At 39.8% G+C, this 27634-nt stretch overlaps 1 long non-coding RNA gene across 1 annotated transcript; it reads right to left on the reverse strand.

The window, feature by feature from the left end:
• Window positions 1-21692: 21692 nt before the first annotated feature.
• On the reverse strand, window positions 21693-27207 carry LOC140245859 (uncharacterized). The gene is made up of 4 exons (XR_011902393.1): window positions 27090-27207; window positions 23968-24235; window positions 23424-23647; window positions 21693-22216 (listed from the first exon to the last, which is right to left on the reverse strand). It is a non-coding gene; the product is annotated as an uncharacterized lncRNA (long non-coding RNA).
• Between the last annotated feature and the right edge of the window lie 427 nt (window positions 27208-27634).

Below are 27634 nucleotides of genomic sequence, written 5' to 3' on the forward strand. Positions count from 1 at the left end.
AAATGTGCAAGTTACCAAAATGTGCCTTCACTATGCCACGGCACATTTTGGTAACTGCACATTTTGGTAATTTACCAAAATGTGCCGATAGTGCACGTATACCTGACGGGATCAACTGTTACCAAAATGTGCAGTTAAACGTATATTTGGCTGCACATTTTGGACATTCTGCACATTTTGGTAACTGAACTAAAAACCCATGGATGGGCTTGAGATTTATTATACGGTCAAGGAGTTAAGGTGATATGGTCCTGCAGTAAAGACAGGCAAGACACTTATTTAGCTCACCCGAGCTGAAGGCTCGAGTAAGTTATTGCGATTGTTTTTCGTGTGGGTATGCTGTGTGACCTGCATGCCAGGTGCGTGGGGCTGACAACTCAGTGAAGGAATTCCTCTGAAGGAATGGCAGAAGTACCACAGAATGTCATTAATTTGGCCGCATACGGGGACTGCGAAATACATGCGTGGGAGTTGCCTGCGAGGTGCTGCCACTATTCAAGGGCCTCCTACTGGTGTTCTGCGTGTACCTCTCCCGGCAATTCCCACGACTCACCCGAAAAAAAAAAAAAAAAAGTTTTTGTCATGCTGTAAACTTAGCTGCGGGTAAATCGGACTTGCGTGTTCACCTCCGGGGAAAATACAGGCGAGATACGCGCTGGTACTGTCAGGTGTGGACCAACTGCGGAGAGCTCTGGGTAGTAAATTTGCTTCCCCGCAAGTCAAACTTCCCCAGATCGGCCGTCAGATGGTAAAACGGTCTATCTCGAAAATTGCTGTTCTGAGAAAAATGACTTTAAAGTTTAGAGGTTTGAGCTTTTTTACGAGATGGGTATAATGCATTTTTAGCAATGGGACAAGAAGAAGCATATCAAACACTGATAACTGAAGAATTTTGTGCTTATTTGGGGTTTTAATTATAAAATAAATGAGATTTTTGTGCAGATAGACTGTTTAACCACAGCACATGTATACACTCCGCTACACATCATAAGATGGTAAAATGGTCTATCTTCTAGATAGACCACAAACACTATTGCCATACTATGGTAAAATGGTCTATCTTTTAGTTAGACCATTTTACCGTTTTATCTTGTGGTTTTAAAGTGGTCTTTCTTCCCAGATGAAAGTTTTGCAAAAATACTGAAGTTTAGCGTACGGCCGGATGTCAAGCGCGTTTTTGCCGAAAAATGCCTTTTTTAGCCAAAAATTTGAAAGAATATCAAAAAATCAAGATTTTTACTTTTTTATCGAAAAAATTAATAGTTTATAAGTACCTTTTAAACTAGAAATGTGTTATCTTCCATTTCAAGTGTAGAACCTAACTTATATACATTTGAAAGTAGAATATTACACGCACATATATGGCGCAATGAAACATAAAACCGTGATTTACTTAAATTTTTACTTTGCAGAATCTACCAATATATCAAAGTTGTCTTTTTTTTTAACTACCGAAATCAGTCTATTCAAACGTTTTTATTTATTCGAAATATAATTTATGTTCTGATATCTTATGCAGCAAAGAAATTATAAGATAAGGCGAAAGATAACTCGTTTTATGTTATCCTAAATGGGACGATGTATTTTTTATTGGACGCGCATTTTGAATGGAAAATCGAATGCATAGCGTAGGCCCATATATATTGTACATGGTATAGTGCGTGTAGGTATACTTATCTTACATAATCGGCGAAGTCAATGGACAGGTTGGATAGCTGACTGCAAAAACCCTTTGTGACACCTTGATATGACTGAAATGTGCTTATTTGCCAGAAAAAAAAAAAATACAAAGAGGGCTGGTCAGTAATGTTGTTACCATGGCAACTGATCATTTAGGTCACTCCCAGAAAATTTCAAATATTCATGATTTTAAAACGTAGAAGTGTTGAAACATGTTTTTGTATGTGTGTGTGAGAAATGTATTAATCTATCTAATCTGTTTAACAATGAAACCTGCTTATACCAGTTATATATAGATTGCTTACTATGTTTGGAAATGGTTGTCATGGAAACCGTGATAACAAATCACGTTTTACTTGGCAAAATTACGGTACCAAATCTCCCATCCTGCATACTCAACCTCCCCCCCCCCCCCCCCCGAGAAGCTTGGGAATTCATGGTTATCAATACAATGCTATATAGTTTGCATTCTCGGGCCCTGAAACGCAGCCCTGCAAGGGATAGGCACGAAAGCACTTTTACATTTGTAATGTTCTAAGGCGAGGTGTTTGCATTTTATTTTGATGTATCCTCCCGCAGAAGACTTACTAAATGTTTCTTTTATGATGATTGATTGTTTACATGAGCGTTGTTTGGAACGCACAATTATTCGGCGACATAAGAATATCATATATGTATCCTATATATTTGGGTGAAATAATAAGGCAAATATCACCCTCAAAAAAAAAAAGAAAACAAGTAAAAAGGAAGTAGAAATGAAATGCGAACAATGCAATAATAGCCTCATTTCCCCTTCCCATCATTAAGTCGGTTAAATCATCGAGTCTATAATATTTATCCTTGGCCAAGTTCTATGACCTTGGAGCAGACATGTAACAAATGGTTTGTTTGCAATTCGATTGTTTGTTGTTTTTTTTTGCGTGTGTGTTCTATATTATCACATCTTTGTGATTAAAAAAAAAATCATAAACACTCTAAATTCCCAGTCAACCAACAAAACATATTACACAATGTGCACACGCTCACAACCATCGTCTCAAACTGCGTTTACGGACTATATCAACACACAATGAAATACAGTAAACACTAAACGAAGCAATTTCTCTCTTTTTTTTAAATAATGATTTGCCATCAGCGCACATTTACTAGAAAAGCAGCACTTGACATCTATGTTGTTGGTTATCAAAATGCTTTTTATCTATTTCGTTTTGGAAGGTAAAGAACCTCAGTCTCGATTTGTGGACATCTAAAAACAAAAACAAAAATTCCATCTGAAAGCAATCTTCTTAAATGAAAGAATGAGTCCTCAGTGATTTTTTTTTATCATGAACAAATGTCTGTGACATACATCCAAAGACTTTGAAAATCAACAATACAAATTGCACTGACTACATTAACTGCATTGATAAACTCTATTTGTTTAATGTGACGTATGCTATGTGTCCACCATCACAAACGTTACACCAGTTAGAAAAACAAAATTTTCTCTTTAGGCGATATTTCAATATCTCTATCTTTTTCACAGTTTCTGGTTACATATCCTAGCTAATTATGACTGTACGCTGTTGCATTGAACTTTCGTCACTGTATAACTACATTAGAATGGTGACTGCCAAAATTTTAAAATTCTACTTTTTAGTCTGATATTATTTTTGTGTTCTGCAGACCAGTGCGATAAGATATCTGTACTGAGCATTCGTCTCTCAGTGAAGAAAAAAAAAATCACCTCTCCAAAACATGTGGGTAATGCTTCCCTCTAATACTTTCCCTTATCCCAAGTACCAGAATACATTGCTGGGGCCCTGAATAGCTAACATAAATTATATTATAGTATTACTAACATCATGACAATTATGGCACATGTGAAAAAAGAAAAAAAAAAAAAAACAACTGGAAAAACATACATCTTGACCAGATCATATTCTTTTCACTACTTCTTGTACTTGGTGTTTGGGTTGGAACCTTTTACTGATGTCTTTTATATCTTAAACTAGAAAAAAAAAAAAACATGCTCTGTGCTATTTCCTTTCAGATTCAGCATCTGTTCCTTTGTGAAGTTTTCTCTTTTTAAGCACTTTAATGTGCAGGTTTTTTTTTCTGACCAACATGTCATATATTTTCCTCCATCTGATGAAGAAAGGCAAAGTTCACTTCCCTTTTGTTGACCCCCCCCCCCCCAAAAAAAAAAAAGACATTCCAATCTGGCAGACCTCTACTCTAGAGATTAGTATTAATTAGTGCTAACGTTCAGAGCTAATGTTAGGATATTCTATTCAGATCAAGATCTAGAAATGTTAGATTTAACGTGAACTCTTACTTTTATGGAGCAAAGTTAGCCTAACGTTAGATGTATAATATGTATCATTTATGCATAGATTTTAGAACCTCAAGAGGGTCTAGATGTCTGAACCTAGGTCTATCTAACGGTAGGCTGGGTCTTACAATTACTGCCATTATATACTAGCGTAAGGTTACTAGAAACCTCTAACGTTAGGTAGAATCAGTGGCCCAGATTTTGACTAGACGCCAGATACTTCTACTTAAGACTCGTTGGATTTTATGATAATTATACAGGTCTAACTAGGGTTAGTACTGTATTTGATTAGACTCTAAACGTTAGTAATAGTAGATCTAGCGTTAGAGCACTACGCTATACGGTACCTTCTGTATAGACTATGCACAGTTTCTTGCCCTGGACCTGGCTCTTTAACGTTAGCCCTACAAAATACAGTGTAGGGCCTACATCTAACGTTAATAGTAGGCCTAATAGGGTGGGCCTGTACTGTCTACGGTATACAACTGCTAATGTGCTAACGTTAGGTGTTAAGTTCATTGTTAGCTCGATTGAATAATTGTTTTGGCATAACACTTAACACCAACAGGCGTAGAGCCCTAATTCACCTAACAGTTAACACATTCTAACCCCTAACGATAGCTAATGTCCAGAGTTAAAGAGAGTGTAATCGTTAGATCCCATAGACCTAACGTTAGACGAGGATTCAGTCTAACTGCATGTGATGAGGCCACAGATTAGAAACCTTAGATCGAACAAGACACCTAAATCTAGACGTAAACCTCAAGCAAGGCCTCTTTTCGCACCGTGTCAAGACGTGCCTTACGGAATAATCGGTGTTCCACACCGCTGGCACGGTCGGGTGGCGGCCGGGGGTTGGAAGGCATGCCCGCTGGATCGGTGCGAAATGCAGTCATAAGGCATCGGCCTAATACGTTAGATTCTACTAGCGCTTGAACCTTGATTTTTTTTTATACCAAATCTCAAATCAAAGTTATAAATCTAACTGTTAGATCAAAACAAATTTAAAAGTTCCCTTATGCAGTGCAGTAGAGAACTATGTATTTATTTACTAATTTACTTACATTTGAAGGAAATAGTACCCTTTTCAGTCACTACGTCTCCAACTCAACGACTCTTCCAACAATTTAGTCCCGCGAGAGATTTTTACAGTCCTGTAGATCAGACGTACGCACACGTATACAACTTACAAGCAGCGCGCCGCCGTGAGGAATGTGGTGGTAAATTGGTCTAACTCGAAGATAGACCATTTTACCATCTGACAGCGATGATCAAAAAATCTCACTTAAGAAGGTTAAAAGGTTTATGTAAAAGATAGCTCGTTTTACCTCCAAACGATATTACCGACAATGGGCTAACTCAAAGATAGACCGTTTTACCATCAAATCTGAAGGAAAAATACAAAAAAGTACCAAGATAGCGGAAATTATCTCTAAAACAAGACATGATGGGATTTTCTCGATAGCACCATTGGAAAGAGCACCCTCACATATCCCGGGAAGTGAAATTACCTCAAAAAGTCAAATTTTCGAGTTAGACCGTTTTACCATCTGACGGCCGAGATACGGTATGATAAGGCCTTTAGCATGTTCAAAATATGTTCCGGGTGAGTTGCGGGGGTACACGCAGAACACCAGTAGGAGACCCTTACCGGCAGCACCTTGCAGTCAACTTCAACGCAGGTACTTCGCAGTACCCGTAAGTCGCTCGTAACAGAAAACAGATCGGTTTCAAAGTTCTCACGCAGATCAAACGGAATACACGCAAGTAGAAGGTAAGTACCACGCGTGTAGCAAATAAGACACAAGTGCAAAACTCGTAAACATTCTTGTCCGCCCGCAGAAAATTTTCCTGCGTGCTGAAAAATCCCTACTCGCAACAAACCCACGTAGCTTGTCGGAAAGGTGTGACACGGTAAGGCCGTGTCCCATCTTTTCGGGCAAGCCTTGCGTGCGACTTGCAAAGAGCAATTTTTACTACCCGGGGGTCCCCGCAGATGACCTGCATGTAACAGTACCTAGCACGTATCTCACTCGTAGTTGCCCTGAGGTGCGCACGCAAATCCTTTTTACCCGTAACCATGTTGAGGCCTTGTCACACCTTTCCGGGCAAGCTACGGGGGCTTGTTGTCTGTGAGGATTTTCCAGCATACCGGACAATTTCTGAGGGCGGACAAGGATTTGGGCGAGTTGTGCATGTGTCTTACTTGCTGGATGCGTGCTACTCTATGTTCTTCTTACGGGTATTCTGTGTGACCTGCGTGCCAGGCGCGTGGGGGCTGACAACTCAGAAATTCATCTGAAGGAATGGGAATGGGATGGATTGCCTGCGAGGTGCTGCTCAAAACTTGGCTGCGGGTATTTATATCGGACTTGCGTGCGCAGCTCCGTGCAACTACGGGGGAGATAATTTTCCTGCGTGCTGGAAAAACCTTACTCGCAACAAGCCCGCGTAGCATATGACACGGCCTTTAGGCTGCCAAACTGATTCGGTGGGGACAAAAACCAACTGCACTTACAATTTGTTTTTGTGATGATTGTGGAGGAGCAGAAAGTTACCAGAATGTGCCGTCATTTACCAAAATGTGCAATTTACCAAAATGTGCCGTAACACTTACTCTGTACCGACAGAATTGTTAATATTCAAAGTTTATGCATACCTCTACAAGATGTTCGGTCAACACAGGTCATTATAACGCTTTATGTGCAATAGTCCAAACCCCCTATGTGCCATGTCGTTCTCAGACACCAAAGAAGTCATATTTTGAGACAACATTCTGTTGTGTTTTTTTTTTTTAATCTATGTAACTTTTGTAGATTTCTGCGGCGTGAGCTGGCCATGTAATGAGCACGGTTGTAGAGAAGACATCGTGCTTTGCTTTCATGTAAATTGTCCGCAAAATCTATGATTGTTTTTCTTTCAAATTACCAGTAATAACATTACTGTAAAGCAACACTTTTGCAAACAAAACAGTGGCAGAAACCTGTAATTTACACTCAAATGCAGTAGGGAACACGTTCTGCGTGTACCTCTCCCTTCAATTCCCACGACTCACCCGAAAAAAAAAAAAAAAGTTTTGGTCATGCTGTAAACTTAGCTGCGGGTAAATCGGACTTGCGTGTGCACCTCCGGGGAAAATACAGGCGAGATACGCGCTAGGTACTGTCAGGTGTGGACCAACTGCGGAGAGCTCCGGGTAGCAAATTTGCTTCCCCGCAAGTCAAACTTCCCCAGATACGGTATGATAAGGCCTTTAGCATGTTCAAAATATGTTCCGGGTGAGTTGCGGGGGTACACGCAGAACACCAGTAGGAGACCCTTACCGGCAGCACCTTGCAGTCAACTTCAACGCAGGTACTTCGCAGTACCCGTAAGTCGCTCGTAACAGAAAACAGATCGGTTTCAAAGTTCTCACGCAGATCAAACGGAATACACGCAAGTAGAAGGTAAGTACCACACGTGTAGCAACCTACAAGATGTTCGGTCAACACAGGTCATTATAACGCTTTATGTGCCATAGTCCAAACCCCCTATGTGCCATGTCGTTCTCAGACACCAAAGAAGTCATATTTTGAGACAACATTCTGTTGTGTTTTTTTTTTTTAATCTATGTAACTTGTGTAGATTTCTGCGGCGTGAGGCACTGGCCATGTAATGAGCACGGTTGTAGAGAAGACATCGTGCTTTGCTTTCATGTTAATTGTCCGCAAAATATATGATTGTTTTTCTTTCAAATTACCAGTAATAACATTACTGTAAAGCAACACTTTTGAAAACAAAACAGTGAAATGAAAAGACTGTACAACAATTGAGGACCTATATATTGATCGGTTCGGGCGGTTTTATTCGTTTGAGTAGAATACGTGAAGCTGGCATGCCGGCGACTGGGTCGGGCGTTCGAACGTGGCACATAAAAGAGTTATACACATTTCTGGCCAAATTACTTGTCAATACACTACTTGTCCCAGTCACCTGCCGCATATATCTTCACAGCTCCTACATCACTCGTCCGAATATTCTTACAAGTCAAGCAATGTCAAATACAGTGATATCTCGAATTTACCTTTGACCTGTGACCTTTAACTTTCTCTACACCTATCCACTTCAAATAAAAATGGTGCCGAGACCAAGGAAGAGATAACAAGTTTGGGTTTCTTCCTTGGTGCAGGTTGCACAGGTTGCATCATACCACAGTTTGTCATTTTTTTACCATTTTTCTTTCTTTTAACTCTTAATGTGCCAAGCCCAGAACCCCTAACGTGCCAGAGGTTTTTACCTAACGTCAGAACGTTTCGAAACTGGACTGACAATGCAATTTAAAACGGCCATATCTCTGAAACTATTGACTGTTTTGAATTGATTTCTACACAACATGTATTAACAAATGAAGAGTTTGTTTGCAAAAACCGATAAGTCCATATTTGGCAAATGGAGATATTTGCGATTAAAGGTCAAGAAAAATAAAGAGAATAATAAGAAAATCTTTGCTTCTTTTGACCGTAACTTCAGATATAATAATAGCTTTATATGTAGTGACCAATATATCATTTAAAAGGTATTATTTTGTACTTTATGACAGAGATCGTACTTCAAAATCTTCAAAAATGGACTTACCGGTTTTTGCAAACAAACCCTTCAAATGTTTGTTCTTTCATGCCATGTAGTCAGTTTGCCATACTCTCTAAAAAAAAATCGAGTGAAAATTTTCACTCTAAAAAGAGTGAATACAAAAAAGAGTGAATTTCGAGTGAAATTGGAGTGAATTTTGAGTGAAAATGCTCATTTTCACTCATTTTCGAGTGACGTCAGGATCACTCCAAAATCTTCGAGTGATCCCTGACGTCACTCCAAAATGAGTGAAAATGAGCATTTTCACTCAAAATTCACTCCAATTTCACTCGAAATTCACTCTTTTTTGTATTCACTCTTTTTAGAGTGAAAATTTTCACTCGAATTTTTTTAAGAGAGTGATATCGATCTGAACCTCACATATTGCAGAAACAATTGATACATGAAAAAAATTATTAGAAATTTCTGTGTAGTATGGAAAAAAAAAAATTCAGTCGCGGGTTTTCTTCAATAGAACGCTCCCTTGACTCTGTGAGAAGGTTTTAGGGCAACATCTCCTCTTTCAAATGGTAACAAAATTGCCTTCTACAATTGTATGATTCCAAAGATACTAGCACTTTATCTTGTCTTAGCAATTTCTCTTTCTGCCTCAGTAATTCATTCACAAATGTGACTCCTTTAGTCCCAGATCCTGTATTTGAAACTAAAGTAATTGTTCCTGGCCCTGGAAGAGTGTATTTTGTCCACTTCAGAAGGAAGAACCTACTAATCCTCCTTTTGTCTAAGCGGACCGTGGGCGGGGGGGGGGGGGGGGGGTACTCTATTGAAATCGGCTGGCCTTTGTCCGCGCACAATTCCTATGATAGAGTGGGGGACGATTAGTAACGTTTACCAAATCAAAAGGATGAAAGACTTGACCGATGAACGAAAGATGACCCTATTTGAGGGACAAAATCAAAGCAGCTTCCCGCAGGACAGCATCCAAGCGGTACAATGCGAGTGGAACCGCATAGACAATACACGCTGATTCAGTAGCATACATACGCATGGTTTACCAATGAGACTTTTGGTCCATACACATCTCGCTGAGGGTGCACTCACTGCGGATTTTCCCGACGCGAAAAAAATACTTCTAGCTGAAAAATCATGTATTTACTCAAAATTTTCCAATGTAAGCATGGTCATATCTTTAGTGGAAACGATGGTCATACTAATCGGCTACCAGTACATATCATTGGCAGTTTCTTGGTGTAACACATTACGGTACCACAAGAACTTAAATGATCAATGCTTTTCTCGCTCTTCTTAGTCGCCGATCGGCGACCATGGCACGTCAGGACTAAGGTCGCCGTTTGGCGACCATGGCACGTTAAGATAATATTGCGTCAAATGTCACATGATCTTTTATCATAATCATGGATAACACAAAAACGCATTACTACATAGATACGCTCACTATGTCGTAATTTCAGAGTCTAGATCATTCAAAATTCATGATTCGTGTATCTGCACCCCTGCAGCCAGGGATAGCCCGAAGATGGTGTTGCTGCGTGGTAAGCAGGAGTTGTGAGCATTCGAATCTCACTAGTTCTCTTTTCTGACATGGTTGTTAAGATATAGATCAGCAGCTGCGATCTTACAAATACATAATTTCTTAGAGGAAAACAGGTGGAAAAAAAAACATACCATATCAGCATCGTAGCAAAACAGAAAGTAAACTTCTTTTTTTTTCAAGTTTATATATCCATAGAATATTTGGTTATACGTGACCGTGCATCACAAAACGAACAAAAAGTCGCACACACTGATTTTGCGTGAGGACTGAAAATAAGTGAAATGGGTCAACCTAGCCGATCTCGACTTTTTCATATTTTCTGAAAGAGCAAGTCATCTTTTACATTATGCTAAAATTTGGGATCATGAAACGGACAGAAAAGAGTTTTTTAGCAGTTTGTCTCAAGCATTTTTGGTAGAATAGTGTGATTAGTGAAGTGGGATTTCTAAAAAAGGGCTCTCTAAAATGGTGTTAGAGGCATTTTTGAGTAAAAGTTGGGAACCGGTCTCTTTTACCTAATTTGAGTATGCTGAATCCCAAAAATCAGGTTCCCAAGCGAAATTCACCGATCTTGACCATCTAATTTGCATTAAAAAAATGGCTGCCAAGTCACAGAAATTATCAGTTTCAGACACGCATTTTCTAGAAATTCTTTGAAAGGAGCTGGAAAAAAGTGATTTGAAATGTTTGTACAGAGAATAGACCGAACCCCCATGACTCACCCGGAACAAGTTTTAAGCATGCTCAAGGCCTTGTCATAGCGCATCTGGAGACGTTTTGCGGCTTGACTTGCGGGGAAACGAATTTGCTACCCGGAGTAGTTGCCCGGAGGTGCGCACGCAAGTACGATTTAACCGCAGCCAAGTTTTGAGCATGACCATTTTTTTTTCCGGGTGAGTCGCGGGGATGCCCGGAGTGGTCCACGCAGATGCCCGGAGTGGTCCACGCAGAACGCCAGGAGGAGGCCCCTAATGGCAGCACCTCGCAGGCAACCCCAATTGTTGCGACAAGGATTGTCGCCCCGAGGGCTGGGCGGCAAGGATAGTCGCCCGTCCTCGAAGCACATTTTACTGGGTAATATAATATACATGTAGACATAGTCGAAGCAAATCACTAATTTTTCACCTGTTCAATATTATTTTCTCCATCAGGTTTCGTAGGAGCCTATTTATCTCACAAGGCCTGATCACGACATAATGTAGAAGTTACAAAACGCAAAAAAAAAAAAAATACAGCAGATGTATCGGCAGACATAAGTAAGCTCTTGCAAAATATTTTATTACATTGTTCAAGTATCACATGGCGCAAAAACAAATATCTCGAAGTTTCATGAACACTTTGTGGTGACTTTACAAACTTATGCCTATTAAAACTGGAGACGAACTTTAACAATGAACTGTTCTAATGAGAGAAAAAACCGATAGTTTGCCATGGAATTTCTTTCAATCACTGTTGAACGAATCCGCAGGCGAAAAATTGTAAATGTTTGATGCCTTTCAAACTTAGCTGTTGCATGCTCCAAAATGAATGTTATCAACATGGTGTGTTGCTAAAGATTGGTAGATTCAGCCACCAAAAATGACGTTGTTCCCTCGTTATACAACAACAGTAAGAAAATCAAATCAAATCCCATCCAGGTAGATTGAAATCACCGCCTATGACTACCATTATGATCGCGATTCAATTTACACAGGGATCGCTGAAGCTATGCAAGACTCTCTTTACATGTGCCGCGGTGAGAAATGTAACACTGCCCTATTAAATTTCCCCCAGTGGTAACAGAAACGGTAAAAGATCCCTGCCAATTCTTCATACCTGCATGTCTGTTATCAAGCAATTTTATTTTCAGAAGTTTGCACAATTCTTAAAATACTTTATATCAACATAGTATAGGACCTACCCGATCTAAAGTAAGTTTGATATTTTACTGACAGGATACCTGTAGAGCTGTATAGTGGTTAATATGTCCATTTCCAGGTGTACCGAAGCTCATCTTTTTACTGATGTAATTGCATTGTTGACTGGCCGAGCATTTTTCAAGTTACATGAGTGTCCCATATTTCTCCCTGTGTCACATTTCTCCCCGGTCTCCCCCGTGTTTTATTTCAGGAGAAGGCACGAAAAGCGCGTATTGCGACCACTGACAACTGACAACTTTACCTCTGACATTTTTACCTCATAATTATTTACCTCTGCCATTTTTACCGCTGCCATTTTTACCTCTGCCATTTTTACCCCTGCCATTTTTACCTCTGCCATTTTTACCTCTGCCATTTTTACCCCTGCCATTTTTACCCCTTCCATTTTTACCCCTGCCATTTTTACCCCTGCCATTTTTACCACTGCCATTTTTACCCCTGCCATTCTTACCCCTGCCATTTTTACCCCTGCCATTTTTACCTCTGCCATTTTTACCCCTGCCATTTTTACCTCTGCCATTCTTACCCCTGCCATTTTTACCCCTGCCATTTTTACCTCTGCCATTTTTACCCCTGCCATTTTTACCCCTGCCATTTTTACCCCTGACATTTTTACCGCTGCCATTTTTACCTCTGCCATTTTTAGCCCTACCATTTTTACCTCTGCCATTTTTACCTCTGCCATTTTTACCTCTGCCATTTTTACCTCTGCCATTTTTACCCCTGCCATTTTTACCCCTGCCATTTTTACCCCTGCCATTTTTACCCCTGCCATTTTTACCACTGCCATTTTTACCCCTGCCATTCTTACCCCTGCCATTTTTACCACTGCCATTTTTACCCCTGCCATTCTTACCCCTGCCATTTTTACCCCTGCCATTTTTACCTCTGCCATTTTTACCCCTGACATTTTTACCCCTGCCATTTTTACCCCTGCCATTTTTACCCCTGCCATTTTTACCACTGCCATTTTTACCCCTGCGATTCTTACCCCTGCCATTTTTACCCCTGCCATTCTTACTTCTGCCATTTTTACCACTGCCATTTTTACCCCTGCCATTCTTACCCCTGCCATTTTTACCTCTGCCATTTTTACCTCTGCCATTTTTACCTCTGCCATTTTTACCCCTGCCATTTTTACCCCTGCCATTTTTACCCCCGCCATTCTTACCTCTGCTATTTTACCACTGCCATTTTTACCCCTGCCATTCTTACCCCTGCCATTTTTACACCGAACCGATAATTATTACTTGATGAAAAACTTGGAAAAGGACAAGAAGATGATAAATCCAGAGAGCCGTGTAACATGTGACACATCGCAACAGTGATATGAGTTTACTCTGTGTCTGGTATTGTGAAAACCCATATCAGCGATCACTTTTACCATCATTGGTAACAAATCTATTGACACCCCAACAAATACTGTGCGGTTTCGAATTTTCACAAATTTTATTGAAGAAAATTTTGTAAATGATCTCCTACGATTGCCTTATGCTGAAATATGTTCCGAAAATGATGTAGATCAAGCCTGGGAGAAATGGCATGAATTATTAATGAGTGTGGTCAATAAACACGCCCCATTCAAATCCAAACGAATGAGAAACAGTCAGACCGCAGCACCCGATAATTCGCTCGTATTTATTCAACTCGTATGCAAGCCCGCTCTAGGCTTGCATTCGTAATGAGCTGCGGAAGGGGATTTTGTCCTTTGGCTTTCGGCAACAAAAAACACCTTATAATCACAATTTTTTAGCAAATTCAAGGAAAATATGTAAACTATCGTCAAATGTCACTCAAATTATTGTAAATGAAAAGTATCATGGTATAACTTGAGCTTGAAATGTGATGAAAAAAGTAATTCGTGCAGTACACGTTCAAGACGTCAAAAGAATAACGAATTCACTTTGCATCTCAATGACAATGCAGTATTTGGTAGTCTATCTCTTAATCTTTGTATACATGTAAACATCTTGACAATTTGTTGCTTAAACCGGTCAGGAACCAGTAAAATATAATTTTACAGACATTTAAAAACAGAAAAACTAGTATAAATCATGCTTGCATCTCCTTGACTCTGCCCCCCCAAGGAAAAACGCAGTATCTACATCCAGCTCCATTTCTAAACAACCGAGATATTCACCATTTTATCTTTTTGCCAAAGCCCCTGGAAAATATACTCTTTTAAAAAATTCCTTCATTGTGGAATTTTAGTCTATCTAGCTACCAATTTTCCTGGAAAATATCATTTTGTGTTTTTGTTTTGTTTTTCAGTTATTGATGAAAATGTAGATACTTTGGGGAAACCCCACGCAATTGACTGATTTCCCCAAGGAAAAACGCAGTATCTACAATGGAACGAATTTCCCCAAGGAAAAACGCAGTATCTACAGCGGAATGACTAGGATTAATCTTCTGCCATAATTATGTATGCATGTATACATCATTGTTCAAGTATTCTCTGGCCCTGGGGGATGCATCCTCCGTCCCCCCCCCCCCCATTTATGCCCTGATTACAGAGTAGGCTTCATGAGATTATTAAATAACAGATCGTTCTTGGAACGTTTTGCTTAAAAGTGTACCAGTATCCCAGACCGATCTTGCTGTAGGCCTAACGTTACGTCGATACGTGTTTAATATGAAGCTTGCCAGGGCTGTAATGTGATGCTACATGGCCTAGCCGCTAACTAGCATCTAGAATACTAGATCTAGATCTGTACAGTCTAACTAAGTTACAGTCTGTCTAGACCAAAATAAATCTAAATCGGATGTCTGGACCTAGATCGATCTAGACTAGGTCTAGTTTTTAAATATCGTTTATTCTAGGCTGGCTACGTAGCAGGCTACACGAGTCTACCGCCTCAGGCTATACATGCACGATGCTCACAGAAAAAAAAAATAGCCTAACGTTAGAACTGCAGAAGGTTTAAGCCCTACACGAGCCAGGACTCTTTGATTAGAAAAAAAAAAATACATCTAGAACCGGTCTAGAATGAAGTGACATCCGCTCTCTAGGCCTATTCCTTCTGGATTGAACCTAAGTTTAACGTCATGTAAATTTGTAATGTAACTTTTTTTACTCGTAAGTTATGTAGCATGCAGCATGGGATCATGCATGCATTTTACGCAACCCAGTCTCACTAACCGGTTAGGGTCTAGACACTGTCTAGATCCGATAAGAATTAAAATACAACTTATTCTTAACTTTCTCTATTTCGTCCATTTACCGTGGGTACCTATTTTTCCCATGGACCCTAATCTATAGTATTGTCAACTCTGTAATTTTAAGACATAAGTATGGTATGGAGTAGATAATTGAACATTGACACTTCACTAGACTTAGGATTCTAAAAAGTGGTTAAGTTTTAGACTTTTTACTACAGGCCTGCCCTAGAGTAGGCCTATTCAAGTCCTACACTAGATGTTTCTTTAGACTTTCGGAATACGTCTAACATTATAAGTCTAACATTAGAAAAGAGACGCAAGACTCAAACGTTAGGCATAGCCTACTGTCTAGACAAGTCTAAAAAAAGACTTAGACTTAGATCTATGGGAGGGTTTAACATGTTACATAACCTGACGTTTATCCGATACAACACAAATAGATCTAGGCCTATTGTCTTTCGAAGAAACTTTCGGATTCGGAGCCTGAGGAATTTTGACAAGGGTCTAGGCCTAACAAAGTTACTTCACAACAAGTTATAGTACGGATAATGTTCATCATTGAGGTAGAATATGAAAGAATAAAGCTGATCGTTTATCACACGAAGCGAAGTAAACACAAATGTATGCATTTGTGTTTACCTCGCTTCGTGTGACAAACATGCATTGTGTTTACTTCGCTTCGTGTGACAAACGATCAGCTTTATTCTTTCAATATTGAAATAGTTTTGAATAACTTACTCATTATCTGCAGATAAATTTTTCTTGAGGGCTAGGCTCACGAGTAATTTTCCCCACGACAACATTTTGTTTTATTCCAAGTACACACTCCCACTGTATGCTGACTAGCCGGGCCCTGTGCTGACTGCTGCACAGCATCAGTGCAGCTAGCTGCAAGCTGTCAGTGTTGTGTTGTATTGTTTAATGTGCACTCGGTTAGTCTTAATCACACACAGTGTTTTATATTAGGATCACGATCTCATCAAAATATTTACTAATCAGTATTGTTTCGGTTAGATATTTTGAACATTATGTCTTATTATTGAGCAAGTATATCTAAAGAAAGTAATTTACGTTCAAATCACAGAACAACCGGCAAAGTATTCACATATATAAATAACAGTGTCTGGTAATTAAGACTAGCTTTGTAGATACTGCGTTTTTCCTTGGGGAAATATTCATCATGTAGATACTGCGTTTTTCCTTGGGGAAAGTGCAAGTTGAGTGTAGATACTGCGTTTGGCAGTTACGGAAAAGTGGCTTTCTAAACATTTTTTCAAAAATCTGAATATGTCATATGAAGAAGGATTGCCCACAGACTATATTTATGCAAAAAAGTGAAAATCGCCAAAAATGTTAGATACTGCGTTTTTCCTTGGGGGGGGGGGGGACTCCAATTATGATGAATATCTAAATTTCCTCTCTACGAAAAAGCCAAAATCAGAAACAACAGTTTCTTAAACCGGTCAGGAACCAAAAAACGAACTCTAGACAACAAAATCTTCCATGAAAAGCATGTAAAATTTACGCAAATTCAACTAATTATATCGTCATGCTAAGATCCGATGTTATACGCAAATTTAGTATCAAAATAAAGATCAGAGTCTGCAGAATCGGTAACATCTATATGTTTGCAGATGATGCTACTCTGTTTGTTAGTGGGTCAACTGTTGAATCAATAGAGAACCAATTAAATCAATCAATGGAAGAGGTGAATCGATGGACGACAAAAAACAAGTTAGCAATGAATACGCAAAAAAAATGTAATGTTAGTAAATTTCCGGCAACGACTAAATACATTACAAAGTAGTTAGGGCATTTTAGAAAATCTCTGGACCATCTGTGAAAAAATTGCTTACCAATATCTTTCTTCACCAGTGTGTTCATAAACGTGTCTACTAACACCTCTCAATTAGTTCCAACCCAAATCCTTGAGGAAAATTCTGGGGAGCCAATCAAAGTTGGGCATCCGGAGGGGGGCGGGGCAAAAAGAGAAAAATATTTTTTTTCCCCAACATTGGCGTGTGAAATGTCTAACTAGGGGTTTCTGGGGGTGCTGAATCGATTCCAACCATTAGTTTTGAGTAAAAACTACTATTTGACAGTAAAATAGGCCACGCCTCCTTTTTGCCCCTGCCGAAATACGTAAATATTGGTATTTTTATACATATCTCATTGGGTTGGTATAGTGGGTTTTTAGGGTGCACTGAAAACATTTATGTGCGATGGGAAGTAGTCGTTCCCATTTCTCTTATATTCATTACACCAAATATAATCCTATTACTGCTGTAAATACTTATTAGATGTTTGATTCTCAATGAGTCGAACCAACATCCGTGTGGAAAATAACTGGGGGGGGGGGGGGACAGTTAAACCTAGGCAACAAAAGGGGGGGGGGTCAAACAATGGCATTTTTTTTTCCATTGTTAGTAAGTGAGACGTCTAATTAGGGGTTTCTGGAGGTGCCGAATGGATTCGAAACATTAGTTTTGAGTCAAAACTACTACCTGACCATTAAAATAGGCCATGCCTACTTCTTGCACCCGCCGAATAATGCATTATTGGTATTTTTTTACGTATCTCAATGAGTTTGTAATCATAGTTAGTTCTTTAGAATGCTGAATGGAGGTCTATCATTGAATTTGAGCTATACCCACTCTAAAAACAATGTGCAAAACACTGCAACATAAGTGTGCAATTTGAAGTAGTCGTTCCCACTTCTCTTACCTCCATTATGCCCCATTATAATCCAACAGAAATGTATCTCAATATTAAAACCATGCTACTTTTCACCCTACTCCCCGACATCTCCCTCACTGCTCTCATCAGCTGTTTGGTTGATATTCTGGCAAGAGTTACCATGACATGTGCCGCAAGCAGAAAAATAATTGACTCCTTGCTTTTTACAACAGCACCTAAGTGTGCTGCAGTCCCCTCACAGTTGCAGCTGACAAACTTCAGAAGATAGTCTTTTGCGATGGGGTCTGTTGGAGGGACCGGTGCGTAACCTTGGTCACCGAGCTTCCATCCGTACTCCAACACATCAAATGATGGAGTTTGCAACATTGGCCAATCTCTGGTTTGGAGATAAGCTCGTAGAGAATGCTGCGTTGCAGCTTCTGTTGTCAGGGGCAGTTTCTCAGGTTTGATGCTCCCAGGAGCAGCCCACTTGCTGAAGATGTCAAATGTCAAGTCTCCCAAGTCTTTTGGGTGGTTTTCAATGAAACATGATGTCCAGAAACACATCCATGGCCCTTTCCGCCTTGTCAGTCTCGCAGAGCTTGTTTACCAAAGTTGATTTGCTGAACCCAGAAATCGCTGACACTGTATCGCAGCCAGAGTAGCTGTGCAAGAAGATCAAATACTTTTGGTATCTCTCTGGGAGGGCCTCCCTGATCTTTTCGATATCAGAAGATGTTTCTTTGGCTGTTGTGAGGAAGATGGGGTGGTTTCCAGCATGATGAATCAGCAAAACCATGATGTTGGTGTCCTCAACCCTCACCTCAACAGGAGAGTATTTTACCTCATCATCTGGAGCTGCCCGAACTATAGCAGTGTCTGCATCATTGTGACATTGCTGTACACTGATCCCATTTCTACTAATTAATGTCTCAGCAAGCAGCAGAATGAGCTGGGCCTTGTTGCTCTTGTTGTCGGGGAACTTTTCTCTTGGAACGAGGCTTTTGATGTCTGGGCGAATCAAAATGTCGCACCATGCATTCTTTGTTCGTCTCAGGTGATCATGGTCCTCAGTGGAGCTGCCGTATCCATCAAAGGCCACAGTGATTTGGAGAAACTGGCTCCCCATGGACTTCACAAACTGGATGTAGCTCTTGACAATGTCCTTCCAGGTGAGGTTAGCCTCTCACTTGACGTTGTGTAAGAGCCACCCGCCATCAATCACCAGACGCGTGCAGGCCCTTGTAAAAAAATACCATGGTTTGACTATGAGGCATAACCATGGTTTTACATTGGATCCATCCATGGTTTAACCATAGTGCAATATGGTTTGATTATGGTCAAACCATGGTGCACTAATGTTTAACCATAGTTTAACAATAGTTAAACAATAGTGCACTATGGTTAAACCATGGTATCTACGGTTAAACCATAGGTTTAGCATGGGTTAACCATGGTAACCATGGTTTAAAGGTGGTAAATTGGAACGCACTTACCATGACATTACTGTGGTATTACCATGGTCACTACTGTGGTTCTACAGTACCAAAACCATGGTTAAGAAAAAGTAAAACCATGGTTACGGAAGTGTGAAACCATGGTTAGGAAATGGTGAAACTATGGTTAGGAAAAGATGAAACCATGGCAAACTTATGGTTTAACCATAGTGCAATATGGTTTAATTATGGTCAAACCATGGTGCACTAGTGTTTAACCATAGTTTAACCATAGTTAAACAATGGTACACTATGGTTAAACCATGGTAGCCATGGTTAAACCATAGGTTTAGCATAAGTTAACCATGGTAACCATGGTTTAAAGGTGGTAAATTGGAACGCACTTACCATGACATTACTGTGGTATTACCATGGTCACTACTGTGTTTCTACCAAGCCAAAACCATGGTTAAGAAAAAGTGAAACCATGGTAAAGGAAGTGTAAAACCATGGTTAGGAAATGGTGAAACCACGGTTAGGAAATGGTGAAACTACGGTTAGGAAAAGATGAAACCATGATAAACTCATGGTTTAACCATAGGGCAATATGGTTTAATTATGGTCAAACCATGGTGCACTAGTGTTTAACCATAGTTTAACCATAGTTAAACAATGGTGCACTATGGTTAAACCATGGTAGCCATGGTTAAACCATAGGTTTAGCATAAGTTAACCATGGTAACCATGGTTTAAAGGTGGTAAATTGGAACGCACTTACCATGACATTACTGTGGTTTTACCATGGTCACTAACTTGTGTTTCTACCGTGCCCAAACCATGGTTACGAAGAAGTGAAACCATGGTTAAGGAAGTGTAAAACCATGGTTAGGTAAAGGTGAAAGTTTGGTTAGGAAAAGATGAAAACATGGTTTTACAGCTGCCAAACCACAGAATTACAACCCAAATAACGATACAACCATGATCCATTGTACAAAGTAAACCCACTATTTAACCACAGTGCAATATCGTAGAAAAATGTATTTTTAACTACAGTTGTATTTCACAAGTACTTTGAGAAACCATGGGGAAATTTGGTTGGAGAAATATATTTTTCCACAATTGCTTTGCTATTTGATGAATAATGATCAATAAATAGCACAGTAGAGTCTTCACATAAAGTGATGAAATGAAAATATTTTCAGTAAATTACCTGGAGCAGAATAATAATTCGTACAATTCCTATACATATGTATTGTGATACAGTACATTTGTAAACATGTATATGAACCTGGACTCTGAAACAGGAGAAAACCAATTCTCTATTACATGTATTTTCCTTCTAGCTATAGTCTAAAAAATATGTACAGCTGTATTTAAAAACTGACTTCCATGTGTGTGTTGGTGGATGGGTGCAGATTGTAAGTGTTAATTGATTCACTGTTTAATAAAAGAAGCTATATGTAGCAACGAGTACATGTAGGTCGATGCTCTTACCAGCATTGACTTTCACACAGCCAAAGCTCTCCCCAAAACATACATGTATATCGAATACACTATGGCCAAATTGAGGAAACCAATAAGTCCCAATTTTTATGGCCTAGTCATGTGTATTCCTCTGAACATGCAGAAGTCAAACATTGCCCAATTTGATGCGCTTTTTCAGTCAAAACTGACTGACTGGAGTTGACTGTACTGTCATTAGCATTTAAAGGCACATAGACCCGGTGGTTTGCTTGCGTACACGGCGCACGGCACAAGCTTCCTTGAGAGACCTATGCTATCGACTCCTCTTTATCGTTAGCGTACACGGCGCACGGCACAAGCTTCCTTGAGAGACCTATGCTATCGACTCCTCTTTATCGTTAGCGCTTACGCTTTGACCCATTTCCATGAGTCCGAAGAAGTCCAATCCACTGCTGATGATGACAGCTTTAATATTTTTTTTCTCTGAAGTCAAACAAAGAAGCATGCACCCTGGCATTCAAATTCTACGGACTGTCTGACACGCAGAGAAGACAATGAAGGCAACATTACCTAGCAACACCTACGCGCTTTACCGTTGAAGACAGCTCAATTTCGGCAGTCTTTGTATCAATGCTAATGGTGATCGGCACTCTCATCCAAAAGCGCTGCAGCAACTACCGGGTCTAGGCACCTTTAGAATAAGAAAGTACACAAGGGTAGAAACAGTCAATTATGATTATACATTCAAAAGTTATTTTTCAGCAGCTGGGTGTGAGAAGTCAAAGTATCATACAAATATCACATTATTTCCAGTTGCAAAACTAGGTTTATGTAAACAAATCAATGAAGAAAATGTACTCTTACTGAACCTCAGTCAACAAATAAGACATAAGAATGCACATTTGCTCACTTTGCTGTTACGATTGAAAAGTAGCTTTTTATTGCTTCATGAGCAGCATCTTGACTGTACGTGGGTATGGCTTATTGCCAGTCACATGATTTAAAACTATAAGAATATCACCTGCAAAGAATTAGTTGGATAATTAAATACAGTGTACATATATTAGTGCATGTTTGATGTACATGATCATTAGTAGCTTTGAATTGTATAGATAATGCAAATTTGGACTTAAGTGACACCAGGAGCACTGGACAACAGAACAAAACAGCATCCAAAAAAAAAATTATCTAGCAACCAACAGTCCTGACATGAGAGCATACATGCACACTTCACATGCTTTGAAAACTGTCCTTGTACTTCTACTGTCCAAGACTATCCAGCAGTAAGCTTTGGTGCAACTTCTGGATGAGGCTTTGCAGGAACTAGGTCTTGATATAGCTTGGTTAGTGTGCCCTTTGTCGTTGTGGAGCCTTGAGATGTCCTTCTTTTGCAACCGTGAGCCGTGAGAATTTTCTTGGGGAAGATCACTCCTGCAACGAACTGAGAATTTATTCATTACGCTATTATTTTTTTAAAATGTGACCGTGCACCTCAAAAGGAACATAAAGTCGCACACACTGATTTTGCATGAGGACTGAAAATAAGTGAAATGGGTCAACCAAGCCGAACTTGACTTTTTCATATTTTCTGAAAGGGCGGGTCTTCTTTTACATTACGCTAAAATTTGGTATCATGAAACGGGCAGGAAAGTGTGTTTTTTAGCAGTTTATCTCCAACATTTTTGGTAGAATAGTGTGATTAGGTGTGTCTTCAGAATCCCTTTTTCATTTCTGGAAAACCTTGTCCACACTTTTCACTTTCAACTCTAATAACTTTTGAAAGGAGAGTGCTACTGCTTTGAAATTTGGCATTAATCATGTACAGAATGTATTAATGAGGCTTGCGTAATTTCAATTTGATCTGATAATCCCTTCATTGTTGTTACTCTAGTGGTTTACTTCCTGTTTTTTGTCCCATTCATCGCACGGCCAGCACGACTTGGTAAAGATTAATCGCTTGAATAGACACTGTACTTCAGAGCCTCTTTTCTCAGTTCACATTTTTCCTGAGTTTGTGCTTCCTTTCCAATATTTAGATAGGTTAGGAGAGTCCATTTGATTTGAGTTATACATCATTTTAAAGCTTAAATTCTGTTCTTTCAGAATATGGTCTTAGCTAAAAATTCATGTCTGGCGACTTTTTGTTTGTTTTGAGGTGCAGCGTCACAAATAATAATAACATGTAGTACGTGTTAAACTCTACTTCAAATACTCAACACACAAAATTCTTGCACAGAATAGTTACCTTGCAAAAAAACATAAGAATGGGATTACATTGATGTGGTACACCTAGCCATCATTTCATCACTCTAATGTGCTGGAGAGATACTGTTTAAAATACAGTGTACTTTTACAATCATTTTAACCCCTAAGTGCCACATACAGGTGAAGCCATTACGTTCAACATTCCATATCATGTATTGTGCACAAATTGCCTAGAGTAATTTGATGTTTTTCAAAAATTGATCACATTCTATTTTAAGCAGGTTGCCAATATTTTAGGATGCTGCATAGCATGCTGCTGGTATTTGAGGATGTTGCACAAGAATTTGGGTATGCTGCAGTGTAATGCTCAAATTCCTCATGAACTACACTAATAATGGGTTGAAAAAAAGAAACAAAGAAAGAAAGAAAGAGGAGTATCTTACCCTTGATGACATGGAAAAGCGGGAGAAAGTGTGACATCAGTAGATGGACTTCTCTGCACCAGAATTCAGCCAGGAGGATGCCATACACGTATCAGCACTGCATGTACTTGTACCCATGAAAGGAGCTAGCTAGGGGACAGCCTGATCGATGGTCATGGGTGGACTTCAAGTCTTCTATGGAGAAACCTTCTCGTGTCAGCCACTGGCACAATCAATCATTGATTCTGATGAGGAAAAAAAAAGATAACACAACATAACGATAATAGTGATGATTGAGAGAAGTGAAATAAGGTTAGGCAGAAAAATCACACAGGAAAATGATGTAACATACAAAATACAGCATTGGATGATTTAAAGTTTGGTGCTTGTGCTAGCTCCCAAATGACTGCTGGAATAAAAGACTCCCAAATATTCTACAATGTCGCATAGCATGCTGCTGGTTTTTGAGGATGTTGCACAAGAATTTGGGTATGTTACAGTGATATGCTCAAATTCTTAATGAACCATACTGGGTTGAAATAAAGAAACAAAGAAAAAGGAATACCTTCTCCTTGATGACATGGTCAAACGGGAAAAAACATGACATCAGATGATCCACTTCTTTGCACCAGAATTCAGCCAGGAGGATGCCATGTACACATATTGATGTAAATCAGCGCTGCATGTGTATCATGTACTTGTACCCATGAAAGGAGCAAGCTAGTGGACAGCACGATCAATGGTCATGGATGGACCTCAAGTCTTCTATGGACTGCAAGTCTTCTATGGAAACACCTTCTCACATCAGCCACTTGCACAGTCAATCTTTGATTCTGATGAGGAAAAAAAAAACACACGACATAACAATAATACACCTATTAATGATTGAGAGAAGAAAAATAAGGTTTGCCAGAAAAATCACACAACAATCCGTTAGGTGAATGATATACTGGTATAACATACAAATTACAAAATACAGCATCCTTTGCCATTGGGGGATTTCAAGATCAATGCTAGTGCTAGCTCCCAAATGACTGACTTAAATTGAGCTCCAACACCGACGGTCGGATTAACTAAGCGATACTTATCAAAGTTATTGATCCCCAGCAATAGATGTTGGAATCGCAGCATCGCAAGGTCCGTGAGAATCGCACGACGAAAAGTGATGGCGCATGATTACACTCGAATATTAAAAGATGCAGGACTGCTTAGTTTTTAGACACAAAGTGAGGAAGACAGACTAAAATGCCCCAAATTTCAACCATTCTTCAAAACACAACTTAATATTTAATTTTATGCTTCCAGGCTCAGATTTATGAAGCCACATGCTCGTGTAGGGCCTACGTTTCGTGGCGTGGGTGACCATTGCATTAGCATAAAATGTATGCTACAGGCCTAACTCTTACACTACGAAATGGCGGAGCTAGGTTCAGCAGACGACATTCTTTGATTTCAACACCAAGCCCAGCACTTGACCGAAAGATTGGTCTGTATCTCGTCGACGGGGATATGTTCCACAGAGCAGAGACTGCATCTGGCTTTGCGGATCCCCTCCTATAGACATAGTCCGGAGGTAGAGAGCCATAAGTAACGTCAAAAAAAAAAAATAAATAAAGACTCCTCCTTCGGACAGACGAATCTTTCACAAGTTTGCCCAGCACTAGCAACCAGAAATTTATGACATATTTTTGAGGTCATCCTACCAGCACCTACGGACTTCAAGTTCACTTCAGTTTTATCGCCAGTGCCAGTGGCTGCCAGTGCTTAAGTTAGTGCTGAGACACAATCAAAGAGTATAGAAGCTAAGAGGGCGTACTCTCGCGACTTCGCACGCAAACGGGTGTAGTACGGCATGGAGCGGGAGCCCAACATAGAGCCCAATGGCAGCCAATTTAGTAATAATACCGCAAGCTTCTTAAACACGTGAGCCTATGGAGCAAACCCTACCTTCCTTTCATTTTCTTCATTTTAAAAGGAAGCACACAGCGGTAGAATTGCATTTCAGACCTCAAAATATCACAAAAAGTATATTTTCTGTCGATATGTAAAAAAAAAAAAATTGAAGTAATGTAATTACTTTTTTATCAGTAGTCCCTCAGCAAGTTTGTATTTGAGCTGACAAACGCCACCTATCTCATTTCTCTCTCCCTCCCGAAACATAGTTTGGTCTACCTACTTCAGCTCAAACTTTGTGGGCCTGCAGATTGCGATTGGAAAGTAAATGACATTTTTTTCAAATACATTTCACGGTTAGACAGGAATGATATTTCTTTACGACAAAACAAGATTCTAAGTACATACATCGGTACATATCTTCCCCTGTTAAGTATGCCCCCTAAAAAGGGGAAAAATGAAAGGGAGACAGAAATACGAGGACCCAGTGATACGGCACTGATATCATGATCGCGTAATATACAGTACGCCCTCTAATCAATCTATCGGTCTGTTGCTTTCAATGGCGGAATGGCGTCAGTATTTCGCCCATGAGCGTACTAGTTCGCAGGAGTAAGCCCTTGTGTCTTAGCGTAGCTTCTACTGATTATCTTGATTCACTGGAGCAGTTACCACTAGAAGTCCTAACAGAGTTAGCAGAAAATAGTGTTGTTGATGTAGCTTGCACCGAACCTGATATCACCACCCAATATGAGGTAGGCCTATGCCTACTAACATTGTTAGGGATTACGCCTAACTGTTAGAACTACCTACTACCGTCTTGTTAGCCCGACCAGACGCTGTTAGAGTACGCTGTGCGAATAAATTATAGCCTGTCGCTACTAGTAGGGTTGGGGGTACCACGTATCGTCACCCTAAAGATCTGTAGCTTGTTTATTCTAAAAATATAACACAAATCCGCCTAATTCTTACCTCAAATATGCCATAAATACTGCAGTTTTGAATGTCGTGACCGTCTCGTTGATTATGAATCTCCGTTTTAAAATAGCGCAATTTTAGCGCGTGCGTTTCGTTTTCTTCGCGCAGCTAAAAAGCGAACCTTGCGATCGGCACCCCCTAACCTCCATAGGTATACACGTGAATTTCACAGCATAGGTAATACACGTGAATTTCACAGGCCATAGGAAACACGTTAATACACGTGAATTTCACAGCCATGCGTCGTTACTGAGCGGATGTGTAATTTTTAGCTTGGTTTGTTTGAGTTTGATTTTCGTTTCTTCGTTTTTATTGTTTTTATAGCTCATGACACTCAATCCCGTGCGTACCTTTTCGTTCTATACGCAAACAGCCATGATACGCAGGGTGCCGATGGGAAGGTGCCCTGCCGATAGGTGGTGCCCCAACCATACTAGATCTACACTGTCTACAGCGACTGGGTTGTGTATAGAATCTAGTTACCGTAGATAACTTGTAGAATTTACGTGACACAGTAACACTAACAGTTCAGTACATATACAGTAGCTGAGTTAGAACAACTCATTCCAAACTCTTGAGCTCTCATGTCATACTCTCACACTCACTGACTCAGTCACACTTTCAGATACAGAACAGTCTACTGGACTGGTTATCCCCACTTGATACGATCATGCGAAATTTGCACAGCAGGGGCAGGGCCGCTGCCGGCCCCGGGTCGGTCAGGACAATTCAATGCAAATCTCGCTGGTATCAGTGGTAATTATTTTAGCTAAGATTAGGTCTACTAATAATGTATTAAAAGTTACGTTGACCAACCTTCCTCGAAGAATCCCAAAGGAGCAGTTCCTCTTTTTCTTAGGGGCCGTTTGCTAGCCATTTCTGAAAATATCAGATGGTTCACTTTTTACGTCGAGATGTTTGACTCCGGTCAGAGGTCATCACGAAAGAGCGTTTGAAATGATGAACAGCAAATCATCGTAGCCGTGTGTGTGGTTTTTGAGCGCGGTCGCGGACTAACGGTTCAGCAGTACATACACGTAAGGTTCAATCAGCGACTACAACAACACGCAGATGACCTCTTACGTTACATTATTATCAAGAAAACTTGTAATCATTTAGGTGATACGCTATCAGCGTATCACCTATTGTGATTGTCAAAATCTCTCTTTATTTTTTAGGTGATACGCTATCAGCGTATCACCTATTGTGATTGTCAAAATTTCTCTTTTTTTTTATTCTTCTTTCTTTCTGCCACATTTTGTGTCGTCAATATCTCAAGAATGACATTACGAAATAACATGACATTTTCAGTCGATATGTCTCATGACAAAATCTAGCCACAATAAGGTTTTCATGACAGT

Source organism: Diadema setosum, unplaced genomic scaffold (genome assembly GCF_964275005.1).
Source record: "Diadema setosum unplaced genomic scaffold, eeDiaSeto1 scaffold_45, whole genome shotgun sequence".
NCBI classification, from domain to species: Eukaryota; Metazoa; Echinodermata; class Echinoidea; order Diadematoida; family Diadematidae; genus Diadema; species Diadema setosum.